Here is a 24144-nt window from a genome sequence, read left to right as displayed (position 1 = left end):
TGCTAGTTGATGATATAGCAGACTATAATTGACCCGAATCACCTTTAGCTGCTGTGCTACTAAGGCAGTCGAAAGCTATAACAAATTGCTTTTGTGATATTGAGACATTTGAAAGCCGTAACTGCACACTACAAAACAGATGGGAAGAAGAGCAGAAAAGCAGTATAGTATTTAAATGGATAGAGATTACAAAACCTTGAACTGTGGGGAATCTTGATGTCTTGCTGCGTGAATCACAATCGTAGGTATACACATAGAGCAAGAGATTCTCACATGCAGGGAAATTTTGTGTTCTGGTCCATGAGTCACAAATAATTTGTATGCAGATGTTACACTTACTGAAAAAGACTAAAGGGATTCTTTTCTTTATTATGAGAGGAATTGAACTTTAAAGGTATTATGGTTCAGTTGTACAGGTTATTAGTGAGTTCTGATTGCAAATATTGTGTGCAGATTTTTGTCTCCCTATTGAAGAAAGGATGTAAATGTTTTGGTGGTGTTTCAAGGAAGATTTACTGGCTTGATACCTGGAATGAACAGGTTGTTGCATAAGATGGATTGGACAGGACTTGTTTCCATTGGAGTTTAGAAGAGCAACAGGTATGATTGAAATGTATACGATCCTAGACATGACAGGGAAGATGTGGAACTGATGTTTCCTCTTGTAGGTGAGTCCAGAGTTTAAGGGGCACTCTTAAAATTAGGAACTGCCCCTTCAGGATGGAGATGAGGAGAATTATTTTCAGAGGATTGTGCGAATTCGAAACTCTGCCTCAGATGGTGAGATCATTGGATATTTTTAGGACAGATGTGGATAGGTTGTTGGTAGTTAGGGCAACCAAGGTTTATCAGGAATAAATGGCATGTAGAATACTAAACAAAACAGATCAGCCATGATGTTATTCAACAGCAAAGCAAGCTTGAAGGGTCAATTAAACTGCTTCTGCTCTTATTTCATATGTTTGTATCATTGCAAAGGGCATGGAGTATAAAAGCAGGGATATTTTACTGCAGCTGTATAACACCTTGGTGAGATGATACCTGTATAACTGTGTACATCTTAGCCTCCTTATTTGTAAAAGGTCATAATTGTGCTGGAAGCAGTTCAGAGAAGGTTTACTTGATTTACTCTTGGGTTGAAGGGCTTGTTTTATAAAGAAAGATTGGCCTTTACTCATTGGATTTAGAAGAATGAGAGTTGATCTTATGTTTCAAGTCCTGAGGGGAATGATATGTTAGATACTGGGAAAATGTTTTCTCTCATGGGAAATACTAGAACTAGGGAATAAGAAAGAATAAGACTGTTACCTCTTAAGGGGGAGACTTTTTTTCTCTCAATGGGTTGTTGTTCTGACAAATTATTTTCCTCCGAAATCAGTGCAAATTGAGTCTTTGAATTTATTTAAAGCTGATTTGATTTTTGACATAGGGTCAAGGGTTAGGGGGAGCTGGCAGGAAGATGGAGTTGAGACCATCTGAAGTTCTGAAGAGTGCAGGATTTAGAAAAGTGAGGGTGACTTGATTGAAGTGTAAGATGCAAAATACTTCTGACAAGGTGGACATGGGAAGGATATTCCCTCGAGTCACTCAGTCCACAGGGAGGACGCGCTGCTTAAGACTTAGGGCTCACCCTTTTAGGATTGAGATGGGGATGGATTTTTCTCTGAGACTATTGTGATGCTTTGGAAATCGGTACCTCAGAAGGTAGTGTAGATGGGGGGGGGTTGGTCATTGAATATTTTTAAGGCAGAGGTAAATATATTGTAAGGTGCAATTTTTGATGATAAATAAGAATGTGGTATTCAGGATGCAAACAAATCAATCATTATCTTATTGACTTGCAAAGCTGGCTTGAGGGGCTAAATGGCCTACTTCTGTTCCTAACTTGTGTTTACATGTAATCAGATCATTATTATTCAATTATCCATTGGTCACATCCTTTTTGTCAGATGCTGGCATTTTCCCATGACTAATGCAAGGCCATCAGGACTGAAGTTCCCTTTTTTCCCCTCTCCTTCCCTTTATAAATAATGGGGTGACATATGCTACATTCTCATCCTTAGTACCATTCTAAAATTTGCAATAGCTTGAAAGATGATCACCATTGCATCCACTATCTCCTTGGCTACCACTGAGAGAAGCCTTTATGTTCACAGAGTAAATTTGGGCGGCACGGTGGCACAGTGGTTAGCACTGCTGCCTCACAGTGCCAGAGACCCGGGTTCAATTCCCTCCTCAAGCGACTGACTGTGTGGAGTTTGCACGTTCTCCCCGTGTCTGCGTGGGTTTCCTCCGGGTGCTCCGGTTTCCTCCCACAGTCCAAAGATGTGCAAGTCAGGTGAATTGGCCATGCTAAATTGCCCGTAGTGTTAGGTAAGGGGTAAATGTAGGGGTATGGGTGGGTTACACTTCGGCGGGTCGGTGTGGACTTGTTGGGCCGAAGGGCCTGTTTCCACACCGTAATGTAATCTAATCTAATCTGTAATCTAATCTAATCACAACCAGGTGAGCCATGATATTATTGAATGGCAGACTGGATCCACAGTGTTGAAAAGCCTACTCCATTTTCTAAGTTCTGAGTTCCTATGGCAACACCTCAGATGGTGACTATCTGAAGATTGCAACATCTGGGCCAGAGTTTAGGAAGAATAGTTTTGGCTGGGCAAAAAAAAGAAGATCTTATTGCATTCTGAGACGGGAGTCCATGATAAGCTGCTTCATTCAAATTCATTTGAGATAGGTGCAGAATTTCTAAAAGGATTTGAAAATCAAAGGTTGGGCTCCAATTAATTCTCCCGTATTGTGCTCAAAATATAAATGGCATATAAATATAGAGGAAAAATTCAGTGTGCTTAGAAATTTGACTTTTTTTTGCAATAAGTGTGTGGGCAAGTATAATATTGAAATTGCAGTAATCTCTTATATTGTGTGTACTTGGGCTCTCAGGGAGGTGGAGGCACGATGAAATCAAAATATAAAGGAGTTAACTTGGCTCGTCTTGTATACCTCTTAGAGACATCTCTTGTTCTGTCCTCAAGATTTGTGATTGAGAATGCTTCAGTTGCTGAATTCCAACCTTCGAGTTACTGCAGTATAAAAGCAGGTTTGACTTGAACACAGATTCTAAAAAGGTGGTTTGCTAACTTCTAGTCATGTGCATCCATCCTATCTAGAGATTTACTTTGAAATATTGGACAGTTATTGGAGCTTTTTGAATGGTTAAACAATACACAAGCTCAAACATAGTTGGCACTGTAGAACGGAAAATCAATTTTGGGGAACTACCGGAAGTGAAATTATGGAAAGATGGAGTTAAATTTAATCATGAGTAAGTTATTCGACAGCAATATAAGTAAATCGAGGATTCCTACGCTGTCTGAACCTGGTTCTTAGATTGCTTCCTTCTTTGTAGAATTTTCACTTTATCTCCCAGCAAGTGAAGTTTTTGACATGCAGCTAGTGACTTGCAAGGTACACCTCTCAAGTTCTGATTTGCAAAACAAGGTAATCGACACCCCAAATGATACCACATAAATGGCTCGTTTGCTTGATTCATTGAGAGTTGCATTGCTTTTTTTTGCCTATAGCAACCTTTAACGTTTCTACCATGTTCCTGCAAGCTCTGTACGTTTGTTTTAGATTCATTTGTTAACTGATTCAAACAGCTTTTGTACTGAGACATTGTAATGTGGTGAGTCTCTGTTTAGTGAAGGAACCAGCTGATTTATATAGCACAACTGTCTGCTTCTGTCCCTTTTAATATTCTTGAAGTAAATTTCCTGAGGATGAATGAATGGAATTCGGAAGAACAGACATTTGGCACAGTGTTGTTAATAAAGAGATGATCATGTAAGATTGTGCTGTGTAGGTTAATATATTTGTCATTATAGGTGTCAAAAATTATTAGCATATTCGTAGGAGTTGCTGATGATTTTTGACATCTTGCATACCAGTCCCGGATATTGTGTAGGCGAAGAGAACCAGAAAAAGGTGCTAAAGTCTGTTATGATGAAAATCAGCTGTCTCATAAGTGTTTTTTTCCTACGTGATTTTATATTTGTGAAGGTGAGGATATTAAAATAGGGAAGTGAAATGTTGCATCCAATGTTACTGTTGAATGCAATTGTTTGAGGTACATGTGCAGCTTTTTCCATTAGCCAAATCTATATCTCTTGACCTCTGAGGTTCACCTTTTTGGCTCCATAGGACATTAGTGAGGCCACTTTTAGAATACTGTGTCCAATTCTGATCGCCCTTTTATAGGAAGGATGTTGTTAAACTTGAGAGGGTGCAGGAAAGATTTGCAAGGATGTTGCTGGGACTGGGGGGGGGTTGAGTTAAAAACTGTAACTTGTTTTCCCTGCAGCGTTGGAAACTAAAGGGTAACCTTACAGAGGTTGATTTAAATCATGAGGAGCTTGGAAAGGGTGAATAGCCAAGGTCTTTTTCCTAGGGTAGGGGAGTCCAAAATGAGAGAACATAGGTTTAAGGGAGAGGGGAAAGATTTATAAAGGACTTGAGGGGCAATGTTTTCACGCAGAGGCTGGTGCATACATGGAACGAGCTGCCAGAGGTAGTGATGGAGGTGGGTACTATTACAACATTTAAAAGGCATCTGGATGAGTACATGAGTAGGAAGAGTTTAGAAGGATATGGACCAAAGGCTGTCAAATGGGACTAGGTCAAATTGGGATATCTGATTGGTGTGAATGAGTTGGATTGAAGGGTCTGTTACTAGGCTGGATGACTCTGTGCACCAGCTGACATTTTCCATCCTAATAACTGTCTCCCTTATATTCCTGTTGAGTTTGAATTTGGAAAGTCTGCAATTGACTATGCCAGCAGGGAAACTGTACTAAAACCACAAAAGTTTGTTTTTGCATCCTGGTGCAAAAAAGATAATCTCATGTTATTGAACATTGTCTAACTGTCTGACTGTTGTCCCTGTCTCAGCTCCTCTGTTAAAATCCTCATTCATTTCCTCTGGACTCAACTATTTCAATGTATGTCTGGCTGGTCTCCTATGTGGTACGCTGCATATTCTTCAGGTTATACAAAGCTCTCCTGCCTATGTTCTAACTGTCCCTGAGCCCCATTCACTAGTCACCCTTCTGCTCTTTGACGTAAATTGGCTGTTGATCAAATAACTTGATTTTAAAATTCCCATCATTGTTTTGAAAACCCCTGTGGTCTTTGCCCTCCCTCTCTCAGTAATCTCTTCCAGTCCAAAAATTATTTAACATCTCTGGTCCTCTGATTCTAGCCTTTCAACTAAGATCAGTTTTAATTGTAATGCATTGTTGATTTACCAATTATCTGGACCCTAAACTCCATAATTCCTTCCTGTATCTCTCTGTCTCTCTTTTTCACTTCCTTCCTTTAAGACATTCTTTGAAACTGACCAAGCTTTCGGTCATCTGACCTAATGTCTCCTTACATGACTTCCTAACACAATTCATTTTGTGAAGTTTTATTGAGTACTTTGAAGCCTTTTGTTATGTTGGAGCTGCTGTGTAAATATTAGTTATTGAGTCTAGATTCCGTGAGGCTCATTGTTGCATTTAACATTGTTATTGTTGCACAGACTTTCTAACTGTTACAAATGAAAATCATTGGATAGTCTTCACTTGATCTGATACGTATCGCTGCACAACGCTCCTTATAGGCAGACTGTATTGTCTGCCTCAGCCATATCTTCTGATCATCTGTTGTCCATGATTATACAGTCTCTTTCACCTTCTTTGTAAAATATCTTTCCGACACTCTGCTCATTGGTTGATCTTCAGTGCTATTATCATGATTATTATACTTTCTTGTCTTCATTTGTTTTTGTCCTACTCTTTATATTATTATTCTAGTCATCAGACATAATTATGCTGAAAGTTTCATTACCCTTCATGCTTGCCCTTCTCTTCCCCATCAACCCACACAAGATGCTCCTTTCTAATAATGGGATTATTAGAGTTGATTTATTTTATATTTATCGTTAATGATTATTTCAACAAGATTGAAGGTCACAAAATTCAAACCCTGGCATAATCAGTAGGTCAGAAACCAGTCATGTGAATTGTTTCGTTTCGATGAATTCGAGATCAGGTGATTTTCAGACATTTCCATTTTGTGCAAGTTTCATTCGAGACCCAGTCTCTCACTCCATAAGTGTTACATTTTGCCCTATGAAATTACCTAGCATGAACTTCTATCCTAACTTGGAAAGAGTTTGCGTCTGCATTATCTTAATCCGAGTACCTTTAGTCAAGTTAAGTCCTGAACCCATGTAATGTGGCCTAGAAATGTGTGTAGAAAATAAATTGGTATAAGTTATTCCACACTGTATAGCTTTTGATATTTTCCAATTGTATTGCAAGCTTGGAGAATTTCATTTCCCACAATTTTGACTGCTTTTTGTTGTAAAGATCGCCAGTGTCTACATAAAGGCTAGTGAAAGCTGGAGATCAGAGTCTAGATGGACGTTTCAGGCAAAAGCACTTCATCAGGAATGAAGGCAGGGAGCCTCCGGGGTGAAGAGATAAATCCACCCAGAGGCTCCCTGCCTTCATTCCCGATGAAGGGCTTTTGCCCAAAACGTCGATTTGCCTGCTCCTTAGATGCTGCCTGACCTGTTGTCCTTTTCCAGCACCACTCTAATCTACATAAAGGCTGTTTGGAAACTCGTTAAAAGAATCACAAGTGTGGCACTCACTATTTGGAACCATCAAAGTAAGATAAGATGCTTTTTTTGTGTTTGTCAAAACTTCGGGAGTTCGAGACCTTCAAATCTCAATGTAATTGTAAAAATGATTATTCATTGTTGCCATCAGAGACTGGAAAAATTTTGGAGTAATTGATTAAAAATGTATGAAACAAAGTTAGTTATCTTGTCCTGTGTAATAAAAAAAAGTTAATCGTGTCACAAAGAAACATTTATGCAAATGAACTGATTTATTTGCAACTCCCCTAGATGATACTAAGATTGGCAGAGTAGCAGATAGTGAAGGGGACTGTCAGAGAATACAGCAGAATATCAATAGATTGGAAAGTTGGATAGAGAAATGGCAGATGGAGTTCAATCCGGACAAAGGCGAGGTGATGCAATTGGGAAGAAGCAATTCAAGAGTGAACTATACAGTAAATGGAAAAGTCCTGGGGAAAGTTGATGTACAGAGATCTGAGTAATCAGGCCCATTGTTCCCTGAAGGTGGTAACACCGGTCAGTAGAGTGGTCAAGAAAACATACGGCATGCTTTCCTTCATCGGTCGGGGTATTGAGTACAAGAATTGGTAGGTCATGTTACAGTTGTATAAGACTTTGGTTTGGCCACATTTGGAATACTGCGTACTGTTCTGGTCACCACATTACCAAAAGGATGTGGATGCTTTGGTGAGGGTGCAGAGGAGGTTCATCAGGATGTTGCCTGGTGTGGAGGGTGCTAGGTATGAGGAGTGGTTGAGTAATTAGGATTATTTTCATTGGAAAGAAGGGGAGACCTGTTTGAGGCCGACAAAATCATGAGGTATAGACAGGGTGGATAGCAAGAAACTTTTTCCCAGATTGGAGGACTCAATTACTAGGTGTCACAAGTTCAAAGTGAGAGGGGACATATGTCTGGAAAGTTCTTTACGCAGATGCTTGGAATGCGTTGCCAGCGAAGATGGTAGGGGCAGGAACGATAGCATAATTTAAGATGTATCGAGACAGATACATGAATGGGCAAGGAACAAAGGGATACAGATCCTTAGAAAATAGGCAGCAGGTTTAGATAGAGGATCTGGATTGGCACAGGCGTGGAGGGCCGAAGGGCCTGTTCCTGTGCTGTAATGTTCTTTGTCCTCATTGTTCTAGGAAAGTCTATTTGTCATTACCTAATGTCTAATGAGATAATGAGTACTTTGGCTATGTCATCACATGACTCATTTTATTCTAACGTTTACTGTATGAATTGGCAAATGGTCGCTGAAATGGCTTCATGAAGTACAGTATTAGTTCTGAGGTCTATGTGAATGTATGTATTTTTAATTCTGTTTATTATTGGCATGAATCAAGCCTCAGTTATATGATTCATAATTGAAGATCTTGCACTTTGGGTCTTTTCAGTAGTTCTGTTCTCAGCAACTGAAACCAGCTCCTTTATGTGATCAGTGATAGTTCTTGTGCATTATCTTGTAGATATCAGAAGAGGGATGATACAATGGACTTCCCTAATTACTTGAAAGAAAAACTAGAGTTGGGATTAGAATATGGTTCAGTTTTGTATGACAAATCTTCATGTGAGCAAAAGGTAACCACAATGTGTCTGGAGTTGCAAGGACCAATCATAAACTTCAGTGGGAACATTTGGTTAAACAAAAGCATTTTTTCCCCATGTCAGTTGGATAAAATGAAAATAATAATTAAAAATAAAATTAGTATATTTAAATTCAAATACCCTGGCATTGCTGTAAAGCTGCTTTTTAAAAGTAAGTAATATTAGTAGGATAAGATAATCCATGGAAAGTGCTTTTTCCTAAAACTTCCTGCTGAGTGAGTATAATGTACCATTTGTTTTCAAATTTTAACATGAATACCGTTATTAAGATAGAATAAGAAAAATTAAATTTGTTTCCTTCACCCGCCAACAAAAGTAGATCCTACAGATAATGGGTTATGCTGGTGGGAGCAATGTGATCATTTTTTTGTGTATCTGTGCAAGTACATATTTCAGTAATTGAGAATTAACCACTTAACACATTTGATGTGCACTTGGCCACAGAACAAGTTTTCCAACTGTGTGCTTCAGAGCTGTCCATTATAGCGTTTCTGAAGTAAAATTGAAAGCAAGTAATTATTTAGGAAAACAAGAAATTGCAGGGCATGTTAAATTATTAATCACATGCCTGCATTTGGCTGTAGGAAATTCCTACGCCCATGACAGCAGCTGAAAATGCAGCTGCATCAGATTCAATCCTGAGTAAGTGGTTGGAACCGAGTTAATGAGAACTTCTTGCAATAGGAAAAGGGAGACCACAAATATCTTGGCTTGGAAATGTCTGGCAGAGCCTCCTCTGTCTTTGGTGCTGCTCTTTTCTAACAGGAAAACTGCAACCTCCCCACTCAGGCCTTCTTTATAACTGCACTGGAGTCCAGTAGGCATAACAGAATTCTGGTTTGCAGCAAGATATAGGATTGTGCTACTATAAATTCATGCTGGTTAAAATGGGGTTTGAATAAATGAGTAGCCTGCTGATATTTTTTAACTACCTATCCTGTCTGATTTCCAGTAGTATTAAAATCAATACTCTGTATAGCTCATGTAGACTTTACTGTAATAGGCAGTGAGACACATTCAGCTGAACTTTACCTTTTTATATTGCTTACAATGATATAGTGAAATATAGGTGCCCCCACACATTAAACTATATATTGGCTACCTTAACACATTTTAAGTATATTCTTTTTAACAAATAGTGAAACAAGAGCAAGCTACTCAATCCAGATTGTCACAATGCTTTTGCTAGCATTTTAGCTGCAGTTGTGTGTTTTACTGGCATTTCCTGCTCTTACACACTTCCTTTTTAAATCCTAATCTGAAACACTTTCTCAATGATATAATGTCTCTTAATAGCCATTTTGTGAAAAAGTATTACATGGATTTAGTAGTCCTTTTTTTGAAAATGTTCATCTAACTTCCTCCTTCACACTTACCTGTAGTTCATTGTTGGAGATTACTAAGTGAAAATGGTTTTCTTCCGATGATTTTCTCAAAGCACTTGTTTAGCTTGGAAACCTAATTTTGAGATACCATTTAAGTCCTGTTGTAAATACAATTCTTTTGTAATGGTCCTTGTGAGGCAGATCTCAGTTTTTATCAGAGAAGTTAGCTTTTCTGACAATATCACTTTATTGCTCTTAAATTATACTATGCTTTGGTATGAATAAAAATTCCTGTTGTAAAAGTCATTCTGAATCTGTTCCCTTTTTGAGGCTGTTAAACATGACATTGATCTGTAAATTTATTTTACAACATTTACTGTTGAGGTGAAAGCTGTTGCCCCATTTGTTTGATAGCTAAAGTACAACAGCTTGAATAGGCAGATCTTGACAGAACCCAGACGGCACAGGTGATTGCACCAAACACATTGATTATTTAGTGATTAATCACTGAAAGGAAGGGCATTTATATGGTGCCTTTATGATCTCAGGACACCTGAACACATCTGCAAATATAGCTGAGCACTGTTGTGATGTAGCCTCAGACAGCAAGCCTCAAATACAACAATGAGAAACCTGCCAAAAACAAATTTGACTTGGGATATATTGTTTAGTATCCATCTTCAAATTTTCTCTGTTTGACTTTCCATTCCTGAGTCTGTCATGTGATGGCCCGTTCCAGATCGAATAAAGGTTGACTTTGAATACGAAGCTATTGTGCAGTGAGGGTTTTGCAGTCCTGGGTGCATGTTGACTAATTGCTAACACAAATAATTGTTTTTTTAATTGATTTTTTTTTTCCCAAGCAAGTTAAGTTTCAACTGCATAAATGTGGGTCTTGAGTCACATATAGACCAGATAAAAATGGCAAATCTACTGCCCTCAGTAGCATTTGTGAATCAGATGATTTTTTTGCAACAATTGGTGGCAGTCATCATTGATGGTCCTCTTTTCAGACTCTTATAAATTTTAGTTTACGTTCTCCCACCTGCCATGGTAGGATTTGAGCCCATATCCCCAGGGCATTAGTCTGGGCTTTTGAATTATGAGCTGAAAATGTGTTGCTGGAAAAGTGCAGCAGGTCAGGCAGCATCCGGGGAACAGGAGAATCGACGTTTCGGGCATAAGCCCTTCTTCAGGAATTCATGAAGAAGGGCTTATGCCCGAAATCAAGAATATTACTATGGCTTTATTTTGTTATTTGTTCTTGGGATGTGAACCTTCCTAAAACGCCAGCATTTACCTGTATTACCAGCAACACATTTTCAGCTCTGATCTCCAGCATCTGGAGACCTCACTTTCTCCTTTTGAATTATGAGTCCAGTGACATTAAAATGATGTCACTGTCTCCACAAAAGCTTTTGATTGTCCTGTATTGTTGTTTTAGAGGTTCCGATCTTCTGATCTGTGGCTGTCTCTTTTTCTCATCTCAGTGATATTTGTATATCTCTCTTTTCTTTTTCATCATAGAATCCCTACAGTGCAGAAGCAGGCCATTCAGTCTATTGAGTCCAGACTGACCACACTTACCCCCACAGATATCTTCTGATTGGGAGGATCTGTATTCATCAAGAATATTACTATGACTTTATTTTGTTATTTGTTCTTGGGATGTGAACCTTCCTAAAACGCCAGCATTTACCTGTATTGCCCGTTCCTGGTTACCATTGAAGTGCTGTTGGTAGGCAAAAATCTACCTTGCAAAGGTAGAGATTTCCTCCTTTATCTTTCTCAAGCTATCTGTAGCCATTGACACATTTGATCACATCATCATCTTCTAATGCCTGTCCACTGTTATCCAGTCGGTTGGGATTGCTTTTGCTTGGTCCTATTCTTAGATTTTAAATTATGGCTGAATACGACTTGCAATGTCTTCTGTTCCTGCTGCTGAAATCTGGAGTTCATGGGGTGAGAATAAGAGACAGATACAAATCAGGAGATGAGAACCTCTGTAAGCATCAACACAAGAGATTCAAAAGCATTTGTGAAAATGGCGGCATAATCCAGAAACCCAGCTCAGGGCTCACCAAAAAACACAGCATTAATGTTCGTTCACTTGTATTAATGACATTAGCTCTACTTCAGCATCACTTGTTTCAACTCCTCAACTGTTACTAAACTACCAGACTTTTCACTTGATGTCACATGACATATTAAATTCCAGAGTTAAAAATCACACAACACCAGGTTATAGTCCAACAGGTTTAATTGGAAGCACACTAGCTTTCGGAGCAACACTCCTTCATCAGGTGATTGAATCACCTGATGAAGGAACGTCGCTCCAAAAGCTGGTGTGCTTCCAATTAAACCTGTTGGACTATAACCTGGTGTTGTGTGATTTTTAACTTTGTACACCCCAGTCCAACACCGGCATCTCCGAATCTTTATTAAATTCCAAGAATTTAATATTTGGAAGACTAAAGCCTTTTTAGTTCAGTTCCTCCTTCAAACTCATTTTTTACCTAACTGTTCTGCAAGATGAATTTTGAGAAATAACCACCACCCTGACCCAATTAGGAAAATGGTCACAAACTTACTCAGTTCTATGTCCTGCAGGGATTTTACTTGATAATGTTATTATATTGGGGCTTCTGTTCATCAGTGGAAGGCAACTGGAAGGCACAAAGCAGAGATACAGTCTTGGTAGATGGGTGCTCTTGATGTGCGCAGGATATAGCTCCATTCCATTCTGCCATTGCACCAACATTGGTGAAACAAAATGTCCTTCCCACTCTCTTGCCTGCCTTTCACTGTCCACAGTGTAAATTATTTTTAATCAAATGTGTTTGGGCATGTTATGACATTCATCCAGGGCAAATGGGACTTGAAACCAGACCTTCTGATCCAGAAGGAGGAGAACTACCACTGATCAGCAAGAGCTCCTGCACCATATGTTAATGCAGTGGAGGTAGATTTAAGTCATTGAGCCTGAGGGAGGATGGACTAGTGGAAACCTTATCCAGTCCTCTGCATTTTGGATATTAGGTCAGGAAGGCGAAAGCATTAAGATTAATTCATCTGGCATATTGTATATGCTCCGTCACATCACTCAATATGCTCTCATTAAGCAGCCATCAAATACAACGTATTCTCTCGGTAGCAACCATCTCAGATGGTACCTGCCTGTTAGCAGCTTTGGTGACCGCGAGCGGCACGGTGGCACAGTGGTTAGCACTGCTGACTCACAGCGCCAGAGACCCGGGTTCAATTCCCGCCTCAGGTGGAATGTGTGGAGTTTGCACATTCTCCCCGTGTCTGCATGGATTTCCTCCGGGTGCTCCGGTTTCCTCCCACAGTCCAGAAAAATGTGCAGGTTAGGTGAATTGGACATGCTAAATTGCCCGTAGTGTTAGGTGTAGGGGAATGGGTCTGGGTGGGTTGCGCTTCGGCGGGTTGGTGTGGACTTGTTGGGCCGAAGGGCCTGTTTCCACACTGTAAGTAATCTAATCTAAGTAATCTGTCAGGAATGAGGTTCCAACGATACTTGCACCTTCACTAATTCCATTGTGACATCAACAAACTCTCTTCACCCCAGCATCTGCTGCAAAAAAACTCTCTCATATTTTTATCAAGGATCTGCTTTGAGGAATTCAGATATGACTTCAGTTCCCAGAGAATTGCCACCCCGATTCCCATTTTTATTAGAGCTCCACACATTTGGCCTTTATCATCGAGGGACTGTCACTTTCACCTTATCTTGAAATTCAGCTCTTTTGTTCCTCATTGGACAAAGGCTCTAATGAGATCTGAAGCCATTAGGATCTGTCAGAATCCTGTTTAAGTACTGGTGAACAATTTATTGGTGAGTTAATGCCATGTGATAGCACAAAGAGTAAAATAGTTTGGCAATAATTAGCTACATTATATTTATCCTGCCTTTTTTGACAGGGCACATCTGGGCAGTTTTTCTCTGTCATCTATAGCACTAGAATGCCTTGGCTTGAGGCATGGTTAGATTGGAAGAATAAACCTGGACTCAGATTGAACTGCATTGGTGGATATTATTCTAGAAATGGATTTACTCTATGCAGTCACTATTCTGCAGTGAAATATTATCCGTACACTGTTGGTATGCTACACCATTAAGTTGCATTTAGTCTCATTGCACTCTTCTACATTATGCCATTGTGGTGCCCTTGCCATGTTCTGTTAGTACCTCAGAGTGCTTTTGTGTTCTTTTTATTGTAATAATTTTTCATATTGTTTATACCATACTTGGTACAACCCAAAAACTGGGCTTTACTTGGAATTAAGTTGCGCCATGCTATCTAGACCAGCACTCAAAATAAAGACGGGGGTGGTAAGTGGATCTGCCCCAAAATGCCTCCAGTCGCCCTCATTGGAAAGCTGAGTGAACTTTGTTGAATTTATTGCATCTACAAGTTCCACAGATTATGCCAAAGATACCGTGATGTATTGAAGGCACAAATGCAGACGAAAGATGCAGTTTAAATGGAGAAGCAGTTGCAATCAAGTCTCTGAGATCGAACCTGTGAGAGGCAGCCACTCTACTCACCGTCCACTTCTCTTGCTACTGCTGAAACTCTGTCTATTTTCAACAGAGGCTATGTTTGGAGAATCGGCAAGGTGGGAAGGAGGAAAGCTGTGTTTGGAAGAGCCTGCGCACCTACATGGGAGTAATAGGAGAGAGAGAGAGAAGGAGGCCAAGATTCGAATAGATCCAGTAAGGTGAAGAGGCTTTGACTGTGAGAGAGAGGAGGGAGGAGAAGGAGGTTCAAGCGTGCGAGAGTATGTGGGCAAAAGGCAGTATAGTTCACTTGCGCATCTACACTTTTATTCTTTTTGATTTTTATACTTATAATGTGCCAACTCACTTTAAAAAAAACTTTTATTTTCCTTTCCAACCCCCCCCCCCACCCCCAAAGCCGGTTTTCAAGTTTATTAACTACTACTGGAAGAATAACCAAACAAGAAATAAAGCTAACTAAATCTGTTGCAATGATTTTCTTCCACTTTTATGTTCCTACAATAAATTGCTTTAAGAATAAAGTTTAAAGTAGACAGCTCTGGGGTAAAGGGAGAAAAAATGTCATAGGGGAAATTCAGGTTTTTTTTACAAACAGAAATACAAAGTGCTGGAGCAACTCAGCTGGTCTGACAGCATTTGTGGAACGAAACCATCTTTGCTCCCTGCCATCAGTTCCAAAGAAGAGTTGACTCTGCTTTTTCTCTATGATACTGCCAGACCTGCTAAGTTTCTCCAGCAATTTCTACTTTTGTTTCAGATTCCCAGCATCCACAGTTTTTTTTTCCACTTTTTTTGTTGCCCTCAGAAATTTCTTTAAACATGTAGAAATGTCTGTCTGCATGCAAGTTTTTCTTTTCGATTGCTGATGTGCTTTTCTTTTAAATTGATGAATGAGAAAACTTGGAGCCCAGTTATTTCTGAAGTGCCCAACCTCCCTGGGTTGAGTTTGCTTTAACACATCAAGTGGAGAAGGAAGATAAAGTAGGTATATGAGTAGGTTGTAGGGAGGTGTTAAAGGAAGGAAGGATGCCTAATGGTTGGATTATTGGCTGCCTTCCCATCACAAAGTTTCTTGTTTCTTTAATGTACTTTAATGGATGCCTGGAGCAGGAATTTGCTAACACTCTTTGAGAGCAGTTTATTTCTTGCTAAAATCTTTGGATCTAAAGAGCTTTGAAAACCAAGAAATAACCCCCTAAAATCATAACATAGTTCCTGAAAGTCAAAGTGAGCCCTCAAAGAAAATATGACTTTGACCTTTGACTGAGATGTGTATTTTTTTTTAAGTTTTCTTTAACACAAACTTAAAATAACAACAGGCCATGGCTTGTTTGTCATTCTTTCTGGTCTGTGGGATTTCAACATCATATCTGTTGCTGTTAGATAAATGAGGCTTTGTGTCCAAATAGTTGTCTTTAGAGCCAGAAGATTTTCATAATCCCCATATTTCTACTAGTACTTATTGTGCAAAATTTGAAAAGTGAAAAATCAAACAACAGGGATTCCAAGTTAAGTTCTCAGATATAGGTGTTTCATGTAAGGCCAAATTTATTTCTAATCACTTGTTACTGTGAGAGGGTCCTGGTGAGACTTCTGCTTAAACTATTGGAGTGCTTTGCGTGTTGGTGTTTGGTAGGAGATTCCAGCAATCTGACCTCCAGAAAAGATGAAGAAATGGTTATAATAGATGATGTGTGTCTTTGAAGCGACCTTAGAGTTGCTTGCATTCTCATTATACTACTGCCCTTGTCTTCCTTGGTGATATATTCCACAGAACCTGAAGGTACAGCCAGAGTAAGCGTGAGTTGCTGCCGCAGTGCATCTGTAATGGTGAAAGTTGTTTATTAAGAAAAGAGTAACCAGAGAGGGAATAGAGCCCCTTAAAGATCAAGAAGGCTGTCTATGTGGAGCAGGAGATGGGTGAGATTCTAAATGATTATTTTGCACTGCTATTTACTGTGGAGAAGGATATAGAAGCTAGAGAACCTGGAGAAATAAACCAAAAGAGAAAATGCTGGAAAATCTCAACAGGTCTGGCAGCATCTGTAAGGAGAGAAAAGAGCTGATGTTTTGAGTCTTAACTGACCCTTTGTCAAAGCTAAAAAAAGGGAGAAATAGGGAGGTATTTATATTAGGCTGAGAGAAGGTCCCAAACATTCATTTCAGATTAAGCGGCGTTTCACTTGTACCTCTTTCAATTTGGCCTATTGCATTCGTTGCTCCCAATGTGGTCTCCTCTATATTGGAGAGATAAAACGCCGACTGGGTGATTGCTTTGCTGAGCACCTTCGGTCTGTACGCAATCAGGTCCCGGACCTTCCCATGGCTTGCCACTTCAACACACAATCCTGTTCCCATGCCCACATGTCTGTCCTTGGCCTGCTGCAATGTTCCAGTGAAGCTCAACGCAAACTGGAGGAACAGCATCTTCTCTTCCGACTAGGCACATTACAGCCTGCCAATCTCAACATTGAATTCAACAACTTCAGATGATTATCCCATCTCGACCCCTCTGTTTTCATTCTGCTCCGTAATTTTATTTAATTTATTTTTTAAAATATTTTTTTCACTGCTCTGTACCTCTTATTTTTTGATTGTCTCTTTCTCTTGCTCCCCACTCTCTCATCACCTTTTCCTCTCTTCTTCCCCCTTTGCTACCCTTCTCCCCTGTTTTCCATTTTGCCTCTGCTTCACCCATTTCCCCCCCCACCATCCCCCACATATTTTGTCACATAGCACCGGCTTCAGCCTTGGTCATTCACAGCTCCTAATCTCCCTATAATCTCTCTATGCACTGTCATTATCACCTCTTTATTGCTACCTTTGCTTCTGGAGCCATGACTCACCTTCTCTCAGCCTGGTATAAATACCTCCCTATTTCTCCCTTTTTTTAGCTTTGACAAAGGGTCAGTTAGACTCGAAACGCCAGCTCTTTTCTCACCTTGCAGATGTTGCCAGACCTGCTGAGATTTTCCAGCATTTTCTCTTTTGGTTTCAGATTCCAGCATCTGCAGTAATTTGCTTTCATCTTGGAGAAATAAACAGTGATATCTTGAAAAGTGTCCCTATTACAGAGGAGGACCTGCTGGATGTCTTAAAACACACAAGGGTAGACAAATCCTTGGGAACTGATCAGGTCTATCCCAGAACTTTGTAAGAAGGTAAGGAAAAGATAGCTGAGCCCCTTGCTGAGATATTTGTATTTTCGAAAAGCCGTGGGTGAGTTGCCAGAAGATTGAAGGATGGCTAATGTGGTGCTATTATTGAGAAAAGGTGGTAAGGAAAAACCAGGGAGCTACAGACCAGTGAGTCTGACTTCAGTGGTGGGGAAGTTGTTCCAGGGGATTCTGAAAGACAGGATTTACAAGTATTTGGAAAGGCAAGGACTGATTATGAATAGCCAGGAGATTATGTGCGCAGGAGATCATGTCTCACTAACTTGATTGAATCTTTTGAAGAAGTGACAAAGAAGATTGGTGAAGGCAGACCAGCGGATATTGTTTCTATGGACTTTAACAAGATGTTCAACAAGATTCCACATGATACATTGATTAGGATTAGATCACATGCAATCCACGGAGAGCTGGTCATTTGCCTACAAAATTGGCTTGAAGGAAGGAGACAGAGGGTGGTGGTGGAGAGTTGTTTTTCAGCCTGGAGGTGCGTGACTAGTGATGTGCCACAGGAGTTGGTGCTGGGTCGACTGCTTTTTGTCATTTTTATATAAATGACTTGCATGTGAATATAGGATGAATGATTAGAAAGTTTGCAGGTGATACTAAAATTGGTGATGTAGAAGAGTACAACAGCACCTTGATCTGATGGGAGCAGTGGCATTTGGAGTTTAATTTAGATAACTCTGAAGTGTTGCATTTTGGTAAGGCAAATCAGAGCAGGACTTATACACATATTGGTAGACCATGGGGAGTGCTGCCCAACAAAGACCTCGGGGTTTGTAATTCCTTGAAGGTGGAGTCAAAGGTAGACAATGTAGTGAAGAAGGCATTTAGTCCACATAACTTTATTGGTCATAGCATTGAGTATAGATGTTGGGATGTCATGTTATGGGTGTACAGGATATTGTTAGGCCACTTTTGGAATACAACATTCAGTTCTGGTCTCCTTGCTATGGGAGGGATGTTAAACATGAAAAGTAGAGGAAAAGATTTACAAGGATGTTGCCGGGGTTAGAGAATGTGAGCTATAGGGAGAAGTTGAATAGGCTGGAGCTATTTTCCCTGGAGGTCTGAGGCTAAGGGGTGACCTTACAAATATTTATAAAATCATGAGGGATGTGGATAGGGTGAATAGCCAGGGTTGGGGAGGTCCAAAACTAAACGGTATAGGTTTAAGGTGAGAGAGGAAAGATAGAAAAGGGACCTAAAGGAGCAACTTTACTATGCAGAGGTGGTGCATGTATGGACTGAGCTGTCAGAGGAACTGGTGGAGGCTGGTACAATTACCCATCCAGATGCCTTTAAAATGTTGTATGTAAATAGGGAGAGTTTAGAGGGATATGAGCCAAATGCTGGCAAATGGGACTAGATTATGTTAGGATATCTGGTTGGCATGGATGATTAAGAATGAACGGTCTGTTTCTGTGCTGTACATCTCTATGACTGAGTGTCCAGTGATAGGAGTGTCTATCAAGTGGATTCTTCTGTCTGAATGACATCCAGTTCCTTCAGTGTTAATACAGTTGTGTCCATTCAAGTGACTGGTGAACCTTTAATCCTACTCCTGACAGATGCTTGGTGATGATGATGAGGTCTTGAGGAGTCATGAGGTGAATCCCGAAACATGGTACTTAGCTTTGCACTAATCATGGAGGCATGGTGTTGTTATGACTCCTACATTTTAGCACTTACACAGTGGTGTGCTCCCCAGGATGCTGATAGTGAAGGACTTGGCATCAGTGGTACCATTGAATCTCAAAATAACTGGTTTACAGTTTTTGAAAAAAAAATGCCCATTTGACCTCACAGGGCCTTCTGTTGTTGGGATTGTTATTACCTGGCACTTCTGTGATACAAGTGTTAAAAATTGAATCTTAAGGGATGATATTATTAGATTCTTTATGCTACCTGCATGGTAACTATATAAGCTAGTGATCTTCATTTCTATTAAATGTTAGTTTTAATTATTTTAATTGCTTACCCATTGTAAAACCTAGATTACAAAGGAAGTTGGTAGGGAAGTAGTGGCAGGGAAATCTGCGTAACAGTACTTGAGGAGTAGGACAATTGTTATGTGTTTCGTTGTGAAACTTCGAGAAAATTTTGTTATATTTTCCCTGCTTTGAACCTGCTCACTAGCGATAATGGTTTAAGCTGAATTGTAGCTGTGTGTAACACTTTCTTTTGATTCCTTGGCCAAGTTGTCAACCTTACAAATGCTAGATTAGTCAGCATGAGCAAGCTTTTTGACGACTGCTAACTGGATTATAAAATACCCAGAATTCTTATGTGGAAAACCAGTCAGAGGTTTGATCTATGAGTCAGTTGAATCCTCTAGTCTAAGGGTACTGAAGTCTTTGTTGAAGTTGAGATATTACCAATTTCAGTACAACATTTCTTGGTTTGTAAATCTGTTGTGAATAATCTAATTAAGACAATGGATAGGCATGGTGCATGGAGAAGTGAGGACCCATATTTGTTGTCATTAATAAAGAATTAAAGAAGCAATATGTGCAATTCCAGAATTTTAGAATGGTATGATTAGCTACTGATTGGACAGACTGGATTCCTTTCACAAAAGGAGCTCATTGGCTGTTTGTTCCAATGCATTTGCTGCAACATATTCAGAGTAGATTCAACTGTATCTGTTCCAGATTTTTATTGAGTAATATGCCCTTGATGAAGAAATTCATACCATGTAAATGTGTAAGTGGACAGAACATGAGCAATTAAGCCCAATTGTCATCAGGAGCTTGATTTATTGTCATATTATGTGGCTCCTGACAATCTAAAGACATACTTTTAATTCCTGTCTGATGCATACATGTATAAAGAAATAGGAGAGAGAAATTGTAAAATTTATATTTTGTTTATTCTAACCACTGTCAGTGTCATTAGAATATTTATTTCATCTGTGTGTGTGTGTGTGCGCGCGCGCGCCCCATAGATACTAACAACTTTTAGAAAGATATTTGAATTTCCTATGGCTAACGGAAAAGATCACTTAGGTTTCAAGTTTTAAAACTTTTATTGAAATAAACTAGAAGCAACATTGTCTAAATATTATTCAGTAGGTAACTTATGCTCCATTGAAAAGATCCCTCATTTAACTTTTAAAACTACAGGAAATTCACCTCTACTAATATACTTTTTTATAAACTTTACATCACTTCATTTGGTGGAAAACCAAGCAATAAATGATGGTTCTTTTTGCTTGAGGCATCCACAGAAATACTAGATGCAGTATACTCTCATTCTATATTTAAATGCCATTAATGAAAGTAGAATTTTGTACCTGCCTTTCATTCTACATTTGTTGTAAAAGCATTATCCGCTTCAGATGAATGGAAAATGTGGGAGGAGAAAGAAATGTAAGCGAAACAAGAAGCGTGAAAAAAACAATCCATAGATTTGTAATTTTTGCTGCATTACGAGAATGTGTAATTGACCTCAAATCTTCTGAAAATTGTACTTCATTGTCCTAACTCATAGTGAGAAGGGGAGACTTGAAATATAATTTTATTATACATGAAAAAGTGATTATCATATTGGGAAACATTAACTCAAGACTTCAATTTATTAAGAATTTCAGATGACGTCAAGAGAAGTTGACTATTGTGAAATTCTCTGCCGCTGACTTGAAATATCCATGCATGCATTTTATATTTAAGCAAAATATGTTTGCTTTTAATGACACAAATGTTGGTCAAGTGTGTGACATTAAATGGATATCAATTTGAATCATTGGTAGCACTACCACTACAGTCAGAAGTTTGAGTTTGAACCTAAGTCTAGCATTTGAGTTAACAATCCAGCTTGCCTCATTGGAACAGTGCTGAGGGAGTGCTGCATTATCAGGCATAGAGTCATAGAGATGTACAGCATGGAAACAGACCCTTCGGTCCAACCCATCCATGCCGACCAGATATCCCAACCCAATCTAGTCCCAGCTGCTAGCACCTGGCCCATATCCCTCCAAACCTTTCCTATTCATATATCCATCCAAATGCCTCTTAAATGTTGCAATTGTACCAGCCTCCACCACATCCTGGGGCAGCTCATTCCATATACGTACCACCCTCTGCATGAAAAAGTTGCCCCTTAGGTCTTTTTTGTATCTTTCCCCTCTCACCCTAAACCTGTGCCCTCTAGTTCTGGACTCCCCGACCCCAGGGAAAAGACTTTGTCTATTTATCCTATCCATGCCCCTCATAATTTTGTAAACCTCTATAAGGTCACCCCTCAGCCTCCGATGCTCCAGGGAAAACAGCCCCAGCCTGTTCAGCCTCTCCCTGTAGCTCAGATCCTCCAACCGTGGCAACATCCTTGTAAATCTTTTCTGAACCCTTTCAAGTTTCACAACATCTTTCTGATAGGAAGGAGACCAGAATTGCATGCAATACTTCCAACAGTGGCCTAACCAATGTCCTGTACAGCCGCAACATGACCTCCCAACTCCTGTACTCAGTACTCTGACCAATAAAGGAAAGCATACCAAACACCACCTTCACTATCCTATCTACCTGCGACTCCATTTTCAAGGAGCTATGAACCTGCACTCCAAGGTCTCTTTGTTCAGCAACACTCCCTCGGATCTTACCATTAAATGTATAAGTGCTGCTAAGATTTGCTTTCCCAAAATGCAGCACCTTGCATTTATCTGAATTAAACTCCATCTGCAACTTCTCAGCCCAGTGGCCCATCTGGTCCAGATCCTGTTGTAAACTGAGGTAACCCTCTTCGCTGTCCACTACACCTCCAATTTTGGTGTCATCTCCAAACTTATTACCTGTACCTCTTATGCTCGCATCCAAATCATTTATGTAAATGTCAAAATGTAGAGGGTCCAGCACCGATCCTTGTGGCACGCCACTGGTCACAGGCCTCCAGTCTGAAAAACAACCCTCCACCACCACCCTCTTGTCTTCTACCTTTCAGCCAGTTCTGTATCCAACTGGCTATTTCTCCCTTTATTCCATGAGATCTAACCTCGCTAATCAGTCTCCCACGGGGAACCTTGTCGAACGCCTTACCAAAGTCCATATAGATCACATCTACTGCTCTGCCCTCAATCTTCTTTGTTACTTCTTCAAAAAAACTCAATCAAGTTTGTGAGACATGATTTCCCACGCATAAAGCCATGTTGACTATCCCGAATCAGTCCTTGCCTTTCCAAATACATGCACATCCTGTCCCTCAGGATTCCCTCCAAAAACTTGCCCACCACCGAGGTCAGGCTCACCGGTCTATAGTTCCCTGGCTTGTCTTAACCGCTCTTCTTTAACCGTGGCACCACGTTTGCCAACCTCCAATCTTCCGCACCTCACCTGTGACTATCAATGATACAAATGTCTCAGCAAGAGGCCCAGCAATCACTTCTCTAGCTTCCCACAGAGTTCTTGGGTACACCTGATCAGGTCCTGGGGATTTAAGGAGAAAGTGAGGTCTGCAGATGCTGGAGATCAAAGTTGAAACTTTATTGCTGGAACAGCACAGCAGGTCAGGCAGCATCCAGGGAACAGGAGATTCGACGTTTCGGGCACAGGCCCTTCTTCAGGAATGAGCAGAGAGTGTTCAGCAGGAGAAGATAAAAGGTAGGGAGGAGGGACTTGGAGGAGGGGCGTTGGAAATGTGATAGGTGGAAAGAGGTCAAGGTGAGGGTGATAGGTCGGAGTAGGATGGAGGCGGAGAGGTCAAGAAGAAGACTGCAGGTCAGGAAGGCGGTGCCGGGCTGGAGGGATCCGGCTGAGACAAGGTGGGGGGAGGGGGGATGAAGAAACTGGTGAAGTCCAAGTTCATCCCCTGCGGCTGGAGGGTTCCCAGTCGGAAGATAAGACGCTCCTCCTCCGACCGTCGGGTTGTTGTGGTTTGGCGGTGGATGAGTCCAATGACCTGCATATCCTCGGTGGAGTGGGAGGGGGAGTTGAAATGCTGTGCTACAGGTTGGTTGGGTTGGTTCGTCCGGGTGGCCCAGAGGTGCTCTCTGAATCGCTCCGCAAGTAGGCGGCCTGTCTCCCCAGTATAGAGGAGGCCACACCGGCTGCAGCGCATGCTGTAGATGATGTGGGTGGAGGTGCAGGTGAATCTGTGGCGGATATGGAAGTTTCCTTTGGGGCCTTGGAGAGAAGTGAGGGGGGAGGTGTGGGCGCAAGTGTTGCACCTCCTGCGGTTGCAAGGGAAGGTGCCGGGAGTGGAGGTTGGGTCGGTGGGGGGTGTGGATCTGACAAGGGAGTCGCGGAGGGAGTGGTCTCTACGGAAAGCTGATAGGGGAGGGGAGGGAAATATATCCTTGGTGCTGGGGTCTGTTTGGAGGTGGCGGAAGTGACGGCGGATGATGCGCTGTACATGGAGATTGGTGGGGTGGTAGGTGAGGACCAGTGGGGTTCTGTCCTGGTGGCGGTTGGAGGGGCGGGGCTCAAGGGCGGAGGAGCGGGAAGTGGAGGAGATGCGGTGGAGGGTACCGTCGACCACGTCGGGGGGGAAATTGCGGTCCTTGAAGAAGGAGGCCATCTGTGTTGTACGTATTTTGAACTGGTCCTCCTGGGAGCAGATGCGGCGGAGACGAAGGAATTGGGAGAATGGGATGGCGTTTTTACAGGGGGCAGGATGGGAGGAGGTGTAGTCCAGGTAGCTGTGGGAGTCGGTTGGTTTGTAGTAGATTTATCCAATTTTAAACGTTTCAAGACATCCAGCACTTCCTCCTCTGTAATCTGGACATTTTGCCAGATGTCACCATCTATTTCCCTCTAGTCCAAATCTTCCATATCCTTTTCCACAGTAAATACTGATGC

The 24144-nt window shown here is 40.9% G+C and overlaps 1 protein-coding gene across 6 annotated transcripts in view; it reads left to right on the top strand.

The window, feature by feature from the left end:
- Positions 1 to 24144, top strand: part of zswim5 (zinc finger, SWIM-type containing 5) — a 269540-nt gene that overhangs the window by 149935 nt on the left and 95461 nt on the right. The window lies entirely within an intron of this gene.

The sequence above is a fragment of the Chiloscyllium plagiosum genome, unplaced genomic scaffold (assembly GCF_037043375.1).
Source record: "Chiloscyllium plagiosum isolate Xiang-an unplaced genomic scaffold, Cpla_swu_hap1 HiC_scaffold_9, whole genome shotgun sequence".
NCBI classification, from domain to species: domain Eukaryota; kingdom Metazoa; phylum Chordata; class Chondrichthyes; order Orectolobiformes; family Hemiscylliidae; genus Chiloscyllium; species Chiloscyllium plagiosum.
This window is presented reverse-complemented; position numbering and strand designations above follow the sequence as displayed.